The 15,300-nt window shown below is 43.5% G+C and overlaps 1 protein-coding gene and 1 pseudogene across 3 annotated transcripts in view; both read right to left on the bottom strand.

Moving 5' to 3' along the window:
* LOC138849333 (microtubule cross-linking factor 1-like) overlaps positions 1 to 15,300 on the bottom strand; it is a 67,516-nt gene that overhangs the window by 22,398 nt on the left and 29,818 nt on the right. The gene's annotated exons all lie outside the window — the stretch shown is intronic.
* On the bottom strand, positions 8,123 to 12,516 carry LOC108177898 (H/ACA ribonucleoprotein complex subunit 3 pseudogene; annotated as a pseudogene).

The raw sequence follows: 15,300 nt of genomic DNA, 5'->3' as shown, positions 1-15,300 counted from the left end.
TACTAGAATTTGAATCATTTAGCCTCCTTCCTTCTTTTTTTTCTTTTTTAAGATTTATTTTAAAGGCAGTTGGAGAGAGAGAGAGATAATTTATCCGCTGGCTTACTACCCAAATGGCTGCAATGACTGGGGCTGTGCCAAGCTGAAGCCAGAAGCCAGGAATTCTATCAGGGTCTCCCACGTGGTTGGCAGAGGCCAAAGGGTTGGGAATCTTCTGCTACCTTCCCAGGCACATTAGCAGGGAGCTGGATCAGAAGCAGAGTGGCTGGGACTTGAACTGGCACTCAGATATGGATGCTAGTGATTTAACCTGCTGTGAGCCACAATGCCAGCTCCCCTGCTTCTTGAAACAGTCTCCTCGTGGCTCCAGCGACATGATGCTCCCCTGGTTCTCTCCTATTCAAGGACCACACCTCTTTGATCCTTTTTTTCTGGTTTCCCCTACTTCAATAGAGCTCTAAATGTTGGACCACCAGGACTCAGTTGTGGTTCCCCTTGTTTTTTCTGCATCTACACTCTTCCTTAATGATCTTATTCAATCATGAGACCCATGGTTTAAAATAAGCATCTGTAAAATCATCTCTCCAGCCATTGTGCTTATTAGCCACCCACATGCCTTTCTGAGCTCTGTATCTGGAGATCTACATAATTTAAACTGAGAATGTCTGAAAGAGAAGTCCCTATTCCCACCCCCAGAACTGTTCCTCCCATTAATACTTTCCACTGTGTGTGTGTGTGTGTGTGTGTGTGTGTGAGAGAGAGAGAGAGAGAGAGAGAGAGAGAGAGAGAGAGAGAGAGAGAGAGAGAGAAGCTATTACAAGGCTTATGTAATCTTATGAACTACCTAAGCAAACCCAAAACCTTTAGGGCAGCCAGTCAGGAAGGGAAGGTCTGGTTGAAACCTCACAGGCACAGGCTGAAGACATCATATCCTCTCTCCCTTCTCCCCCTTTTCCCTAAAAGGCTATCTGGCAATAGTCAATAATCAAGATATTCAAAGGACATTCCGTGCTCCCTGCCACATGTGGGCATTTGGTATTGTAGCATACTGAAACAGCCTCTCCAAAAATGCAGCTCAGAAAGATTTAAGGATTTCTTAGGCCATCTCCCTCACCTCCTTCTGGTCCACACACTTTAGTAAGGCAGTTTGGTCAATGAATGTGGCTATCACCAGAGAAAGACCATTTTCTACATAACAATCAGGAAGACAGAAGACCTGTTTTGAAAATGAGAGATTCCATTCTGCACATAATGCTTCCTTCATTCCCTTCACTGCACCCACAGACCTGTGTGTTTGGCATACCCTCTAGGTAGCAGCCAGGCCAAAAGGAAGCCTAAGATTTAAAACTTACTTTTTAATTATCTTATTGAATTAAACTTATCAGATTGACATAGTCCTAGATCCTAAAAATAATGATTACTTGATTGAGGATCAATGGCCACGTCCTTGGATAGTAGCCCCTGTGGCCAAGGTGAAGGATACAATGGATCTTCATAAATTTTATGAGTGTCTGTTGGAACCTGCTAGGCCACTGAGGCCTGAAACCTCTGGCCTGATGACACTAGGCACAGATTGGTAATCTAAAGGCATGGAATGTGTATTGCTCAGGAAAGCCCCCACCTGGGACATTCCAAACTGCTAAGACAATGCTTCGTAAACTTTACCAAGGAACCCTTTTGCATGTCCTCCACCTGCTTTATTAGAGTCTATGTGGCTCTCTGTACCTCCCCTCAACAAGCCACTTAATAAGGGACTCTGCCTGCTGCCCAGATGGAATGAAGCCTGGCTTCAAACTCCCTGCCCTTGTCCAGGCAGCCTGAAGCCCACCTATCTTTACCCCACCAACTGTATCCCCTGCAAAACAAAGTCTTTCCTACTTTAACTGGCCTCCTTGCCCTCTTCCATCCTAAAATCCTTAAACCCACAGTACCCATGTCCCTCTCTTACCTTACCCCTTTGGGTACACATAAGCGAACCTCAGAAAAAAAGATGACATCATTGCTACTTGAACAGGACACATCAATTTCACAGGTAGGGAAGGAAAACGCTAACACAAGGGAGGGGATACCTTAGACCCTAGGAGCACGGGGAGAGGGATAAACAGCTTATGTTGTCTGGCAAAACAATCATGTGGTCCACCTGTATCGGGCAACAGCTGTGAGGGGCAATCAGACACTGATTGTGTCATCCCTGTCCATATTCCAAGAAAATACAAAAACTCTTGCATACGTGTCTGAGACTGAATTTCTCCTGTATCTGAAGCCATCAATGACAGCCCCTAAATGTGTCCACTCATGCCCTCATATGTACAGGCACAAGCACCAGCACAACTTTGTTTCAGCCTCACAGATAACAAATCCATACACTTCTCTTGTCTTAGAAGCTGAGATATGGTTTGTTGGGAGAGGCTCCACCTTGGGATTCCTCGGATACTGTTGCTGAGAATGCCAAGAACACAAGGCCCTTGGTGCCCTTTCCCAGGCCATTTGTCAGGATTCTTGCTACAGTGAGTAACCCTGTAGGGATAAAATAATGTCTCCTTCCAGGACAAAGTGGCAAGTTCCCCAGACTCACTGATTTTCTGTAAGGCAACTCACTGCACATGCAAGCATCCATTGGTTCATCTATGTCACCATACACGGCTTGAGAGACAGGGAAAGCAACCGAAACACACTGATGCTCATGTAACTTGCTGCACTATGGATATTAAATCCTTTTTCTCTGAGCCAGGAGTCTCATGTCTCTGCCAGCATCCTTGAAAAGTAACAGCTAACTTATTAGCTTATAAATAGTGTCTGGGTATAATCAGACCCCAGATCTGTTATATATGTAAGGACAAACCTTAATTTGAAAAATTCATGTGCGTGTGAATTTTCTAACATATCTGTACCTCCCCAGTGGTTCTGATTTTTTTATTGAACATTCACTGATAGATCTGTTAAAGGATTTCTATTCAGAATATAACAGAACCCTTTTGAGCTTTATAATTCAATAAGATAAATCATTCAATTAAAAATAATTTGCAAAAGATTTTAATAAATAGTTCATCAAATAAAGATATACAAATAGCATGTGGGAAGTTGCTCAATATCATCAGTCATTAGGAAAATGCACATTAAGATCACAGTTATACAACATTATATGCCCACTAGGCTCACTAGAATAAATAAGACTGAAAATATCAAGTTTGAGGAGAGTCTGGAGAAACTGAAACCCTCACAAATTGCTGATGGGAGCATAAAGTGGTTAAACCAATTTGGAAACAACTTGGAAGCTTCTATAAAAGTTAAACATAGGGGTCAGTATGGTGGCACGGCAGATTAAGCCACTGCTTGTGACACCAGCATCCTGTATCTGAGTGCTGGTTTGAGTCCCTTCTGCTCTGCTTCTGATCCAGCTCCCTGTTAATGTGCTTGGGAGAGCAAAAGACAGACCTAGTACTTAGATCCTACAACTTATGTGGGAGACCCAGATGGAATTCCTGGTTCCTGACTGCAGCCTGGCCCAGCCTAGGCTATTGTGGCCATTTGGGGAATGAACTGGTGGATGGAAGATCTCTGTCTCTTCTTCTCTCTTTGTCACTCTGTCTTTCAAATAAAAACCAAATAAGTGCCCAAATATTCAAACTATAGTACACCTACACCATGGAATACTTCTCCACAATGAAAAGGAACAAACTATTAATATATGCCACAAATTAAATAGAGGAACTATGCTGACTGAAAGAAAAAAAGCAAATTTCAAAAGGCTATAAATACACCATTACATTTATATGATATTTTCTAAATGACAAGATTGTAGAGATGGAGAACAGACTAATAGTTGCTGGGTTAAAGATGGAGTTGAACAGGGAACCAGGTTAGGCTTGAGTATAAAGGACTAACAACAAGGGATCTTTGGGGTAATATAATAGTTTTGTAACTTTTTAAAAACATTTATTTATTTACTTGAAAGACAGAGTTACAGAGAGTGGGAGAGGCTGAGAAAGATCTTCCATCTGCTGGTTCAGTCCCCAAATGGCCACAACGGCTAGGGCTGGGCAAGACTGAAGCCAGGAGTTAAGAAATCCATCTGGGTTTCTCACATGAGTAGCAGGGGCCCAAGTACTCAGATCATCCTCCATTACTTTTCCAGGTACATTAGCAGGAAGCTGGGTTGGAAGTGGAGCAGCTAAGACTCAACCAAGCTCAAATGGAATGCAAAAGTCACAGGCAGCAGCTTAACCTACTGTGTCACAATGTCAGCCTTGATAGTTCTGTACCACGATTATGATATTGGTGAAACTAATCTACACATGTATTACAGTTGCAAAGAACTATATACACAGGCACACACAATGATTGTGTGTAAAAGTACAGAACTTTGAATTAGTTCTACAGATTACACTAGTGTCAATTTTCCTGGGTTTACTATTGTACTATTGTTTTCCAAGATGTTACCATTGGAGAAAATTGGGTGAAAGGTTATACAGGACTTCTCAATACTGTTTTTGTAATGTCCTGTGAATTTATAATTCCCTTCCTCCTCCACTCTTCCCTACCACTCAAAGAGAACTACTACTACATGCAACAACTTGTACAGATCTCAAACACATTATATGAAATGCAAAAACAAACACATTGAATGATTCCACCTACATAATATTCTAGAGATGCAACAGATTAGTGGGTATCAGAGGTTACCTGGAAAGTGGCAATAAAAGCGTATGTGTGATTATAAAGCTATAGCATAAGGGAGATCCTTGTGGTGACAGACAAGTTTTCTGTTGTGATGGCAGTTACAGGAAATCACATTTGAAAATGACAATTTAGGATCATACACACACATTGTACCAGTGTCACTTCCCAGGTTGTGATATTATACTGAAGTTACATAAAATAGAACTATTGGGAGAAATGAGTGAAGGATACCCAACCTCTCTATAATGTCTTAGCAAATTCCTTTTAATATGGTCAGCTCTCCATATCCACAGGTTCTGCATTCAGGGGTTCAATCAACTTCAAACGGAAAATATTGGGGAAAGAGGCTGTATCTATAATGAACCTGTCATTATCTCCTAAACAACAGAGTGTAACAACTGTTTACACAGCATTCACATTGTATCAGGATCATGGAAAGAATCTGTCAGAGATACTGAGAGGCAACCATATTTCAAACTAAGAGGGGTCAGCATTGTGGCACAGCCAGCCACCACCTGGGATGCCAGCATCCCATATCAGAGTGCCAGTTATAATCCTGCCTGATCTACTTCTAATCCAGTTCCCTGTTAATGCACCTGGGAAAACAATGGGAAAAGGCTCAAATGCATTGGCTCCTACCACCCATGTGGGAGACCTGGATAGAGCTCCAAGCTCCTGGCTTCTGCCTAACCCAGCCCTGGCTATTGTGAGCACTTGGGAAGTAAATCAACAGATGTAGGGCCAGCGCTGTGGTGTAGTTGGTAAAGCTGCTGCCTGCAGTGCCAGCATCCCAAATGGGTACCAGTTTAAGTGCTGATTGCTCTACTTCCGATCCAGCTCTCTGCTATGGCCTGGGAAAGCAGTGGAAGATGGCTCAAGTCCTTGGGCCCCTGCACCTGCATGGGAGACCCAGTAGAGTCTCCTGGCTCCTAGCTTTGGATCAATGCAGCTCCAGCTGTTGCAGCCAACTGGGGAGTGAACCAGTGGATGGAAGACCTCTCTCTCTCTCTCCCTCTGCCTCTCCTTCTCTCTGACTTTCAAATAGATAAATAAATCTTAAAATAAGTAAATAATAAATACATCTTTAGAAAAATCAATAGATGTAAAAACTTCTCTCCATCTGTCTCTTAGTCTTTCAAATAAAGTGAAAATAAATTAAAATGTTAAAATAGCAAGTTAAAAAATAAAAATAAGAAGTTAAAAAAATAAGATCCCTCAGTGTTTTATATGCAGCCAAAACTTTGAGATACAGTGGTTCTGTTTGTTAACAGTGCTATGGCTTGAATATTGGATCTCCCTGAACTCAGGAGTCTTATGTTTATGACACTAAGAGGCTGAAAGTTTAATTACAGAGGTGGGACTTTTGGAAAGCAATTACAGTGGGTGGAGCCCCATAACTGCATCCTGGTGTCTTTATAAGAGACCACATAGACATACACAGATACACACACTCCCTGTCCCTGCCCCATACTGTTTTAGGACTCTGCCCACAAGAACACCCTTGTGAGGGTGGGGTCTACCTGAACCTTCAAAGCTGTGGACCAAAGTAAGCTTTTCCTTTGTAAAGTTAGTTTGTTTCTAACTTCACTACAGTAGCAAAAAGCCGACTGACACACTCAGTTACAAATGTGAAATGAGCAGGAATAGGAGTTATGATTTGCTCAGATTATTGAGTAACAGCTTAATCACCTGAGGAGCTGGCAGAAGAAAGGCCTGACCTCCAGACTAAATCAGATCCTGACACAGTGGGGCCTGAGATTTTACATTTCTAACAAACTCGAAGATGAATGGCAAAGTCCAACACCTGCCGAGAAGGGAGTGAGACTGGACCAGAAAAGAGGCAGCATCACCGTGTAGAAGCTTCTGCTGATATGCATGGGAAAGGTGGTCTCTGTTCTATTCTTTTTCTTTATTTCCTCAGCAAAACAGTAATAACCACTGCTATTGAAACTGACCCGCATACAGTGTCTTTAAAGCAGGGGCAGGATATCTCAGTCCCCCGGCCTTTCAGCCTTAGCTCAAGGTGTCCTTGCCCTTCCTTTAGGGTTGTTGGTTAACTACTCATCAAAAAGAATGTGCCAAATGGAGGGGATAGTGCAACTGACCCAGGAAAATTCTCCCATCATTAACATCTACCACCCATATCTTCTCACGCAGTCTCACTTTAGGGGAGTTCCAGTCCAGGGTGGAAAGCAGCTACCACCTACACATAGCCCCTAGTCTGACTGAAGCCCTCCAGGCCATCATAAAAATTCCCTGGAGAGCACAGCATCACCAGCCACCAGTGACCAACCAGGAACTTGTACATGAGCTGAACACGTACCTCCCAGTATGAACTTCATCCTACAAGAACCTTAATCTCTAACCTCTCAGGAGCCCAGGAATTAAGTGATACCCACCAGGCTCCTTATCCTGTGCTTTACAATAGATTTCTTTTTTCTACCACCCTGATGTCAATGGCTGGTTTTCTCTGTGTCAGGCAAGTGGACCTAGGATTGGGGGTTCTACAGCAACATCTGCGACCAGTTTCTTGGATTGTTCTGTAACACTATAACTAGAAAACATTAGAAGGTTCCAGATTGTTCTGATAAAAGAAATAATTTGCAAATAAAACTCTACTTACAAATATTTCCATAATCACCAAAAATAAAAATATCTTCACCAGGAAGAGGGGTCCTGAAGACACCAAAACACCTTTCGCCGATAGACAAGAGGGCTGTGTGGGAAGAGCGTAAGTCATTATTATAACTGGAGCTGGGAGGAAGAGCCCTTTGCTCTCAGTAAGCACAGCTATGATGAGTCCAGAACTGCTAGGAGCCACCTGTTTACTCTGTGACAGCCTTGCTAGTGCTTCAATCCCTAGGGAGTACTGGTAAATCTGACCCATGGTGAGGGAGAATGGATCAGATGCAAGAGAAAAACACGAGAAAAGAGACTATTTCAGGGTTCTACTTGTTTCGACCTTTCCCTTTTCCTGTCTCAGTTATTATGATTTCTAAATTTTTTATTTTATGTTTTTATGAACCACACTCAGCTTCTATTTTTTTCCAAATGATTTTATATTTAATAACCTGCAGCTTTTTCATGGGCAAGGGCTTTTCTAACTTGGCAAATGCCAGCTAATGACCAAGCTGGGGTTGAACTGGTTGAGGAAGATTGCAGGGGGTAAGCCTTCTCAGCAGAGCCAGGACAGGAACCTGCTCTCAGTCATGTAGGCAAGGATCTAAAATAGGTCTAAGCTTTTATCCTTGATCCATCAATGCTTGCCTTACACAGCATGAGTAACGGCAGTAATGAGACTGACGTCCAGGCAGCATGGGTGGGAAGAGGGATTCTCGCCTCAGAGATGGAAGTGGGGCTTTTCTTGTTTCTTTTACATGGAGTCTTCCAGGAGTAGCAGGCCGCAGAAGAAACAAGAAACATGACATTTATTAAGGGACCCTCAGAGCACAGGACAAGGCCACTGGATCATGAGCAGCTTGAAGCGTTTCTTGGTGATGATTCAATGTCACCAATATTTATCATCTGGAGAGAACTGAGCAGAATGGGTTGAGCACATGTGCTGTCCCATAGGATCAGATGTCTTCAGTGTATACACCAATCTCCCTGCTCCTTCAGATAATGCTGGAGAAACACAACCTCACTTCAGCAGAGACTCCAATGTAGTCTGCCCCCCACCCTGTTTTTTATCCAAAAACTTTTTGTCCCTCGCATCCTTCCTATAGTAATCAGCATTCTGTGTTCAAATTGAGTTTTTTTTTTTTTTCTTTTAAGTAAATTAGCTCCCACATCTAAGGAAGGACATGGGTATTTGTCTTTCTGTGTCTGGCTTATTTCACTCAAAAAAATCCTCCTTTATAAAATAAGATTTTATTTATGTCATGTTATATATGTAATTTTAAAATAAGGGTTTTTTTAAAAAAAGATTTATGTATTTATTTGAAAGTCAGAGTTACACAGAGAGAGGAGAGGCAGAGAGAAAGAGAGAGAGAGGTCTTCCATCTGATGGTTCATTCCCCAATTGGCTGCAACAGCTGGAGCTGCGCTGATCCAAAGCCAGGAACCAGGAACTTCTGGGTCTCCCACATGGGTGCAGGGGCCCAAGCACTTGGGCCATCTTCTACTGCTTTCCCAGGCCATAGCAGAGCTGGATCAGAAGTGGAGTAGCTGGGTCTTGAACCAGCGCCCATATGGGATGCTGACGCTTCAGGCCAGGGTGTTAACCCCCTGCGCCACAGCGCCGGCGCCAGGATTATTATTATTATTATTATTTTTAAAGCAGAGCTACAAAGAGAGGGAGATATGTAGAAAGAGGGATCTTCCATGGGGCCGGCTTGGTGGTGTAGCGGTAAAGCCACCGCCTGCAGTGCCAGCATCCCATATGGGTAACAGTTCAAGACCCAGCTGCTCCACTTCCAATCCAGCTCTCTGCTATGGCCTGGGAAAGCAGTAGAAGATGGCCCAAGGCCTTGGGCCTCTGCACCTGCATGGGAGACCTGGAAGAAGCTCCTGGCTCTTAGCTTCAGATCAGCACAGCTGCTGCCTTTGTGGTCACGTGGGGAGTGAACCAGTGGATGAAAGACCTCTCTCTCTCTCTCTGCCTCTCATTCTCTCTGTGTAACTCTGACTTTCAGATAAATAAATACATCTTAAAAAAAAAAAAAAAAAAAAAAAAGAAAGAAAAAAGAGGGATCTTCTACCTATTGATTCACTCCTCAAATGGCTTTAACAGCCAGGGCTAAGCCAGGCTGAAGCCAGGGGCATGGAACTCCATCCAGGTCTCCCATGTGAATGGCAGGGGTCCAAGCACTTGGGCCATCCTCTGCTGCTTTCCCAGGCACATTAGCAGGGAGCTATATTGGAACTGAAGTAGCCAGGACTCAAACCAGTGCCCATATGGGATGCTGGCGTTATGGGCTATGGATTAAGTTGCTGTGCCACAATGCCTGTGGGCCCCTATATGTACATCTTTTATTTGTTTTAAAGCTTTTGTTTAATGAATGCATTTTTCATAGGTACAACTTTAGGAATATAGTGGTTCTTTCCCCCATACATGCCTTCCCACCCCACTCCCATCCTACCTCCTACTCCCTCTCCCATTATTTTTAGTTTAACTTTATATACAGAGGACTAACTTTATGCTAAGTACATATCAACGGTTTGTACCCCCCACACACACAACATATAAAGTACAGTCTAAGAACAAATTCTGCAGTTAATTCTCATAGTATAACTCATTAAGGACAGAGGTCCTACATGGGGAGTTGTCGCTCCCCCTCTTCGTGGAGGAACGACACAGGACCCTGCGCTGTTCTTTTGTCTGCTCGGCCCTCCCCGGGTTTGCTGCTGGTTCTTCCCGGGTTGGCTACTGTCCCTTCCACCTCCGTGGAAGGGCAGTTCCCCCTGGCCACATTCCCCACTTCCGCAGGGGAGCGGCACACCGCCGGCCAGCTCTCTCGGGGGCTGCACAGGTGTTCCCCTTAGATGTTCCCTTAGATGTTCCTGGTGCATGCCGTCTCTCTCCTCCTTTATAGTCCTCCTCTGCCAATCCCAACTCGGCTGCCCACACGCCGAGTACGCCGCTCTCCTCCAATCAGGAGCAAGTCCTACAGTTTATTGGCTGAACTGGAGGCAGCTGTGTAGAAGCTGTTTTCTTCTCTCCCAGCGCCATATTGTGAGAGAGCAGATGCATAGAATAAGTCTTAATTCCAGTAACTTAGTCTAGTCCGAGTTGCTCCCCACAGGGAGTAAGTGCACAGTGACTCCTGTTGTTGATTAACAACTGACACTCTTATTTATGACATCAGTAATCACCCAAGGCTCTTGTCATGAGCTGCCAAGGCTATGGAAGCCTCTTGAGTTCACCAACTCTGATCTTATTTAGACAAGGCCATAATCAAAGTGGAAGTTCTCTCCTCCCTTCAGAGAAAAGTACATCGTTCTTTTTAGGTAAATCTTTTAAAAGTGAATTGTTCCAGAAGGCTTCTAACAAGCAACAACAGGGCTGGCGCCGTGGCTCAATAGGCTAATCCTCCGCCTTGTGGCGCCAGCACACCAGGTTCTAGTCCCAGTCGGGGTGCCGGATTCTGTCCCGGTTGCCCCTCTTCTAGGCCAGCTCTCTGCTGTGGCCAGGGAGTTCAGTGGAGGATAGCCCAAGTCCTCGGGCCCTGCACCCGCATGGGAGACCAGGAGAAGCACCTGGCTCCTGCCTTCGGATCAGCGCAGTGCACCGGCCGCAGCACGCCGGCCGCGGCGGCTTGGAGGGTGAACCAACGGCAAAAGGAATATCTTTCTCTCTGTCTCTCTCTCTCTCACTGTCCACTCTGCCTGTCAAAAAAAAAAAAAAAAAAAAAAAAAAAACAAGCAACAACAGTGCCTTTTTCCACCCTTCCCTGCACTCAGTTTCTGTCCCTGCAAGCAATGACTTTCAACTCTTTTGGTTATGTTGTCTGACACATCGCTCCATGTTTCTAAACAACATGATTACACAGGAATCTGATTGTTGAAATTCAGATATTTTCTATTGGCATCCTACTCCTGTTCAAAAAGGCTTAGATATCTTATACCTTCATCCATTTCTGAGGACCAACAGCTTCCAACTCATTACCCACATCCCCTCCCTAACAGTTACTTCTGTTAAATATTTAGTATTTATATAACAACAACTTTGTAAATATGTATTACTCTTACCCAAGCCATTCCACTTCTAATTTTCCCTGGAGTTAATATGTGTCTCATTTAACTTAATTTCTAATTCAAGCACTGAGTCAGAAGTGTAAATTTCGTTTTCTACTTCAGAAAAGCTCAAGTACCCTGTTTTTAAGTTGAGACAGGTCTGGAGTTCTCTGCCCTGCTGTGGTCTAGTGTGTTTGTATCATAGGCCTCTGACATTACTGTGTTGTGGGAACTGTCCTTCCCATCATCCTGGGAATTCTCACCTTTCTCTTGCATTCCTTATTATTTGAGGTCCCATAGACCTTTCTTTTTTTTAATTTTTTTTTATTTTTTGGGCACCAGTTCTAGTTCCAGCTGCTCCACTTCTGATCCAGCACTCTGCTATGGCCTGGGATAGCAGTAAAAGATGGCCCAAGTCCTTGGGCCCCTGTACCTGCATGGGAGACCCAGAAGAAGCTCCTGGCTCCTAGCTTCGTATCCACACAGTTCCACCCATTGCAGCCAACTGGGGAGTGATGCAGCGGATGAACGACCTCTCTCTCTCTCTCTCTCTGCCTGAGCCTCTCTGTAACTCTGCCTTTCAAATAAAATTAATAAATCTTGAAAAAAAAGACTATATGAACAGATCTTAAAATTTTTTATACCAAGGTAATTTTATCTTTTAGTTCTATTGCTGTGCTAACTTTTTTTTTTAAAGATTTATTTATTTATTTATTTATTTGAAAGACAGAGTTACAGAGAGAGGTAGAGACAGAGAGAAAGGTCTTCAATCTGCTAATTCACTCCCCAGATGGCCACAATGACTGGAGTTGCACCAATCCAAAACCAGGAGCCAGGAGCCACTTGCAGGTCTCCCATGCAGGTGCAGGAGCCCATGGACTTGGGCCATCTTCTACTGCTTTCCCAGGCCACAGCAGAGAGCTTGATGGGAAGAGGAGCAGCCAGGCCTAGAAATGGTACCCATATGGGATGCCAATGCTTCAGGCCAGGGTTTTAACCCGCTGTGCCACAGCGCCTTCCTCTGCACTAACTTTTTGAAGTACCTTCGTATGGTAGTTACAGAGTTCTAGACTGAACTTCATTTTTCCTTGGAAATGAAGTTGTTGCTTCCATGTGGTCCAGCTTTTCTATTCTTGGTATGTGACCCATTCTCCTCCTCATGCCTAGAGTCTAAGATTCTCCTTTTTAATACGAATGTTCTAAAACCTCACAATGCTTTGTCTTGGTGCAGGATTTTTTTCCCCATTCATTTTGCTGAATGCTCACTGGACTTTTCAATCCGAGGACTCATATACTTATTTTCTAAGAAAGTTTCTGGTATTATTACTGTTAGGAAAATGGCACAGTCATATCTATGGTGCGATCTACACCCTGATTTACATCCTAGGCCCTAGTCCCCTCCGCCATTGCTGAAAGCCAGGTGGCCACATGGCCCAACCACCGGTATTAAGCTCCACCCCCATCCTAATGGGATTCGATGCTCCTGCTTCCCTGCCCACCCTCCAGCGAAGTTTTAGAAGGACCTGTTGCTGAACACATGGCTCTCTCTAGCCTCCTCCTCTCCTCTCTCTTTCTCTCTTACTCTCCTTTTCCCTCTTCACCCCTTCTCTCCAGTCTGCTGGGTTTTCCCCAACAAACGCTTTCCCTTACTCTAGTGTTTGGTGTGTTTTGTGACGGCATAACAATTACTCCTTCATCTAAGTATAAGACCTAATCGAATGACCCTACTTCCTACTGATGGAACAAGGACATAAATCTCAGCCATTCTTGCTCATTGCCCAAAAGATAAACTTTGGAATGTATTCCTTGCCCTTGAATCTCAATTGGGTCTCACACACTATTGCCTTCATACCGTACTCTGCATTCTTTTCCAGGTTCCCAAGGCCCCGCCCAATTCCAGGAATTCCCCTCCACCTGCTTACCCCTACCTCCACCCCCATCCTTAGCCCTCCTTAAAAAGGCCCGGCCCCTGGGAGTCCAGGCCTTCTGCCACCTGTTCCATCAATGTGCACACGGGCAGTTGGTCACCCACCTCTATGAATTTATTTTCCCTGAATAAATTCAGTCTGGCTGTAAATTCGTACACTGTCTCCTCTTTTGCTAACATTTTGGTGCCCCTTGTGAGGAGGCACCAATCTGCAACTCTTTTCCTAACACCTACATTACTTCTCATTTGGTTCTCTTTTGGTTGGAGATGTCTTCAACTTTATCTTCCAAAGTTTCTAATTATGTTTTTTTTTTTTTAAAGATTTATTTACTTATTTCAAAGGCAGAGAGAGAGAGAGAGAGAGAGAGAGAGAGATATATCTTGCTGGTTCACTCTCTAAATGGCTGCAATGGCCAATGGAGCTGGGCCAATCAGGAGCCAGGAGCTTTATCCAGGTCTCCCACATGGGTACAGGGGCCCAAGTATTTGGACCATCTTCCACTGCTTTCCCAGGCACATTATCAGAAAGCTGGATTGGATGTAGAGCAGCCAGGACTCCAACCAGAGTCCATATGGGATTCCTGTGCTACAGGCAGTGGTTAACCCACTAAGCCACAGCACTGGCCCCATTATGTAATTTTTTTTAGCTAATGCACTTATATTTTTAGTCTATCTTTAATTTATGCAATAACTATATTTATTTATGGGATATAGGATTATACTGTGATATCTGATTATAGTGTATAATAATCAAACCAAGTTGTTGACAGAAATAAAACTGATCCTATAAAAAGAGTAATGTAATGTTTATTCAGTCAGAGTATGAATGACCCAGGCTTGGGAGACACAAGCCAAACAACTTGCAATGAGTCTTAGGAAGTATGTGGTATTTACCTCTTTTGTGGCAGTGAATGTTCACTTATTACTCAGTGAGTTAGTTTGACCCGAAAAGGCAGGCTTTAAGTAAGCAGGGGCGAATTTCTCAGAGGTTGAAGAATACCTTCTTTAGAACACAATTGGTTACAAACATCATTTCTGAAGACAGACTACCGAAGAGAAGACTACTGATTAATTTTAAGAATGACATTTCTGGGACTAGATAAAGGATGTATAGATAAAAAACAAAGATTGCTCAGGTTTGCTCCAGATGTCAAAGACAAAACAGTTCATTTGTGCATCTCACTCAAGTCAAATTAACCTAGTGCATCAGACACTCCTCACACAGGTCTCAGTAAGTGTTCCTCTTGCCTTTCAGGCTTTTGGGGAGCAACTAGTTTTCAAGGGTAATTAGCATATCCATCATACATAACATTTATCATTTCTTTGTGGTTTGAGAATTTTCTAAAACCTCTCTTCTCACTCTTTTGAAATATACAATAAATTACTGTTAACCAGAATCAATCTACTGTGCTATAGAATACCAGAGCTCATTTCTATTGTCTGACTGTAATTTTGTAGCCATTAATGATCCCCTGCCTCCTCTCCCTCTCCCCTTCTTCTCTTCCCAGCCCTGCTAACTACTATTCTACTCTCTTTTCCCATGAGATCAACTTTCATAGATTCCACATAGGAGTGAGAACGTGTGGCACTTGTTTTTCTGTGCCTGGCTTATTTCACTTATCATAATGTCCCCCAGACTCATCTCTGCAAACAACAGCATTTCATTCTTTCTTATGACCGAATAAGTGGATGCTTTTTTAATTGCCAACAATGCTTTCTTACCTGCTCAATGTTCCTGTTTTAGAGTATCCTATTCCTATTTCCTGAATCACTATCTTATTTTGCTCCCTGGATTGGCTCTTTTCTTCCAAATTATGAAAAGCATTTGTCTACTTTCTCTAATTAAATGCTTTCCTAAGTCTCTTGGTTGGTGCCCATATTTATAAGAAAGGCACAGAAAGCCACTTGAAGCTAAGAGGTGGGCTGCATTCTGGGGTGATCAGACTGAGACCCTCAGTTTCCCTTAGTACCCACATTCTGCTGTTGTCCCTTCTCTCTAGTTTCCCAGGAGAGGACTC

Source organism: Oryctolagus cuniculus, chromosome 4 (genome assembly GCF_964237555.1).
Source record: "Oryctolagus cuniculus chromosome 4, mOryCun1.1, whole genome shotgun sequence".
Lineage (NCBI taxonomy): Eukaryota > Metazoa > Chordata > Mammalia > Lagomorpha > Leporidae > Oryctolagus > Oryctolagus cuniculus.
Note: the sequence above shows the minus strand (reverse complement) of the source record. Positions and strands in the feature narration are given on the sequence as shown.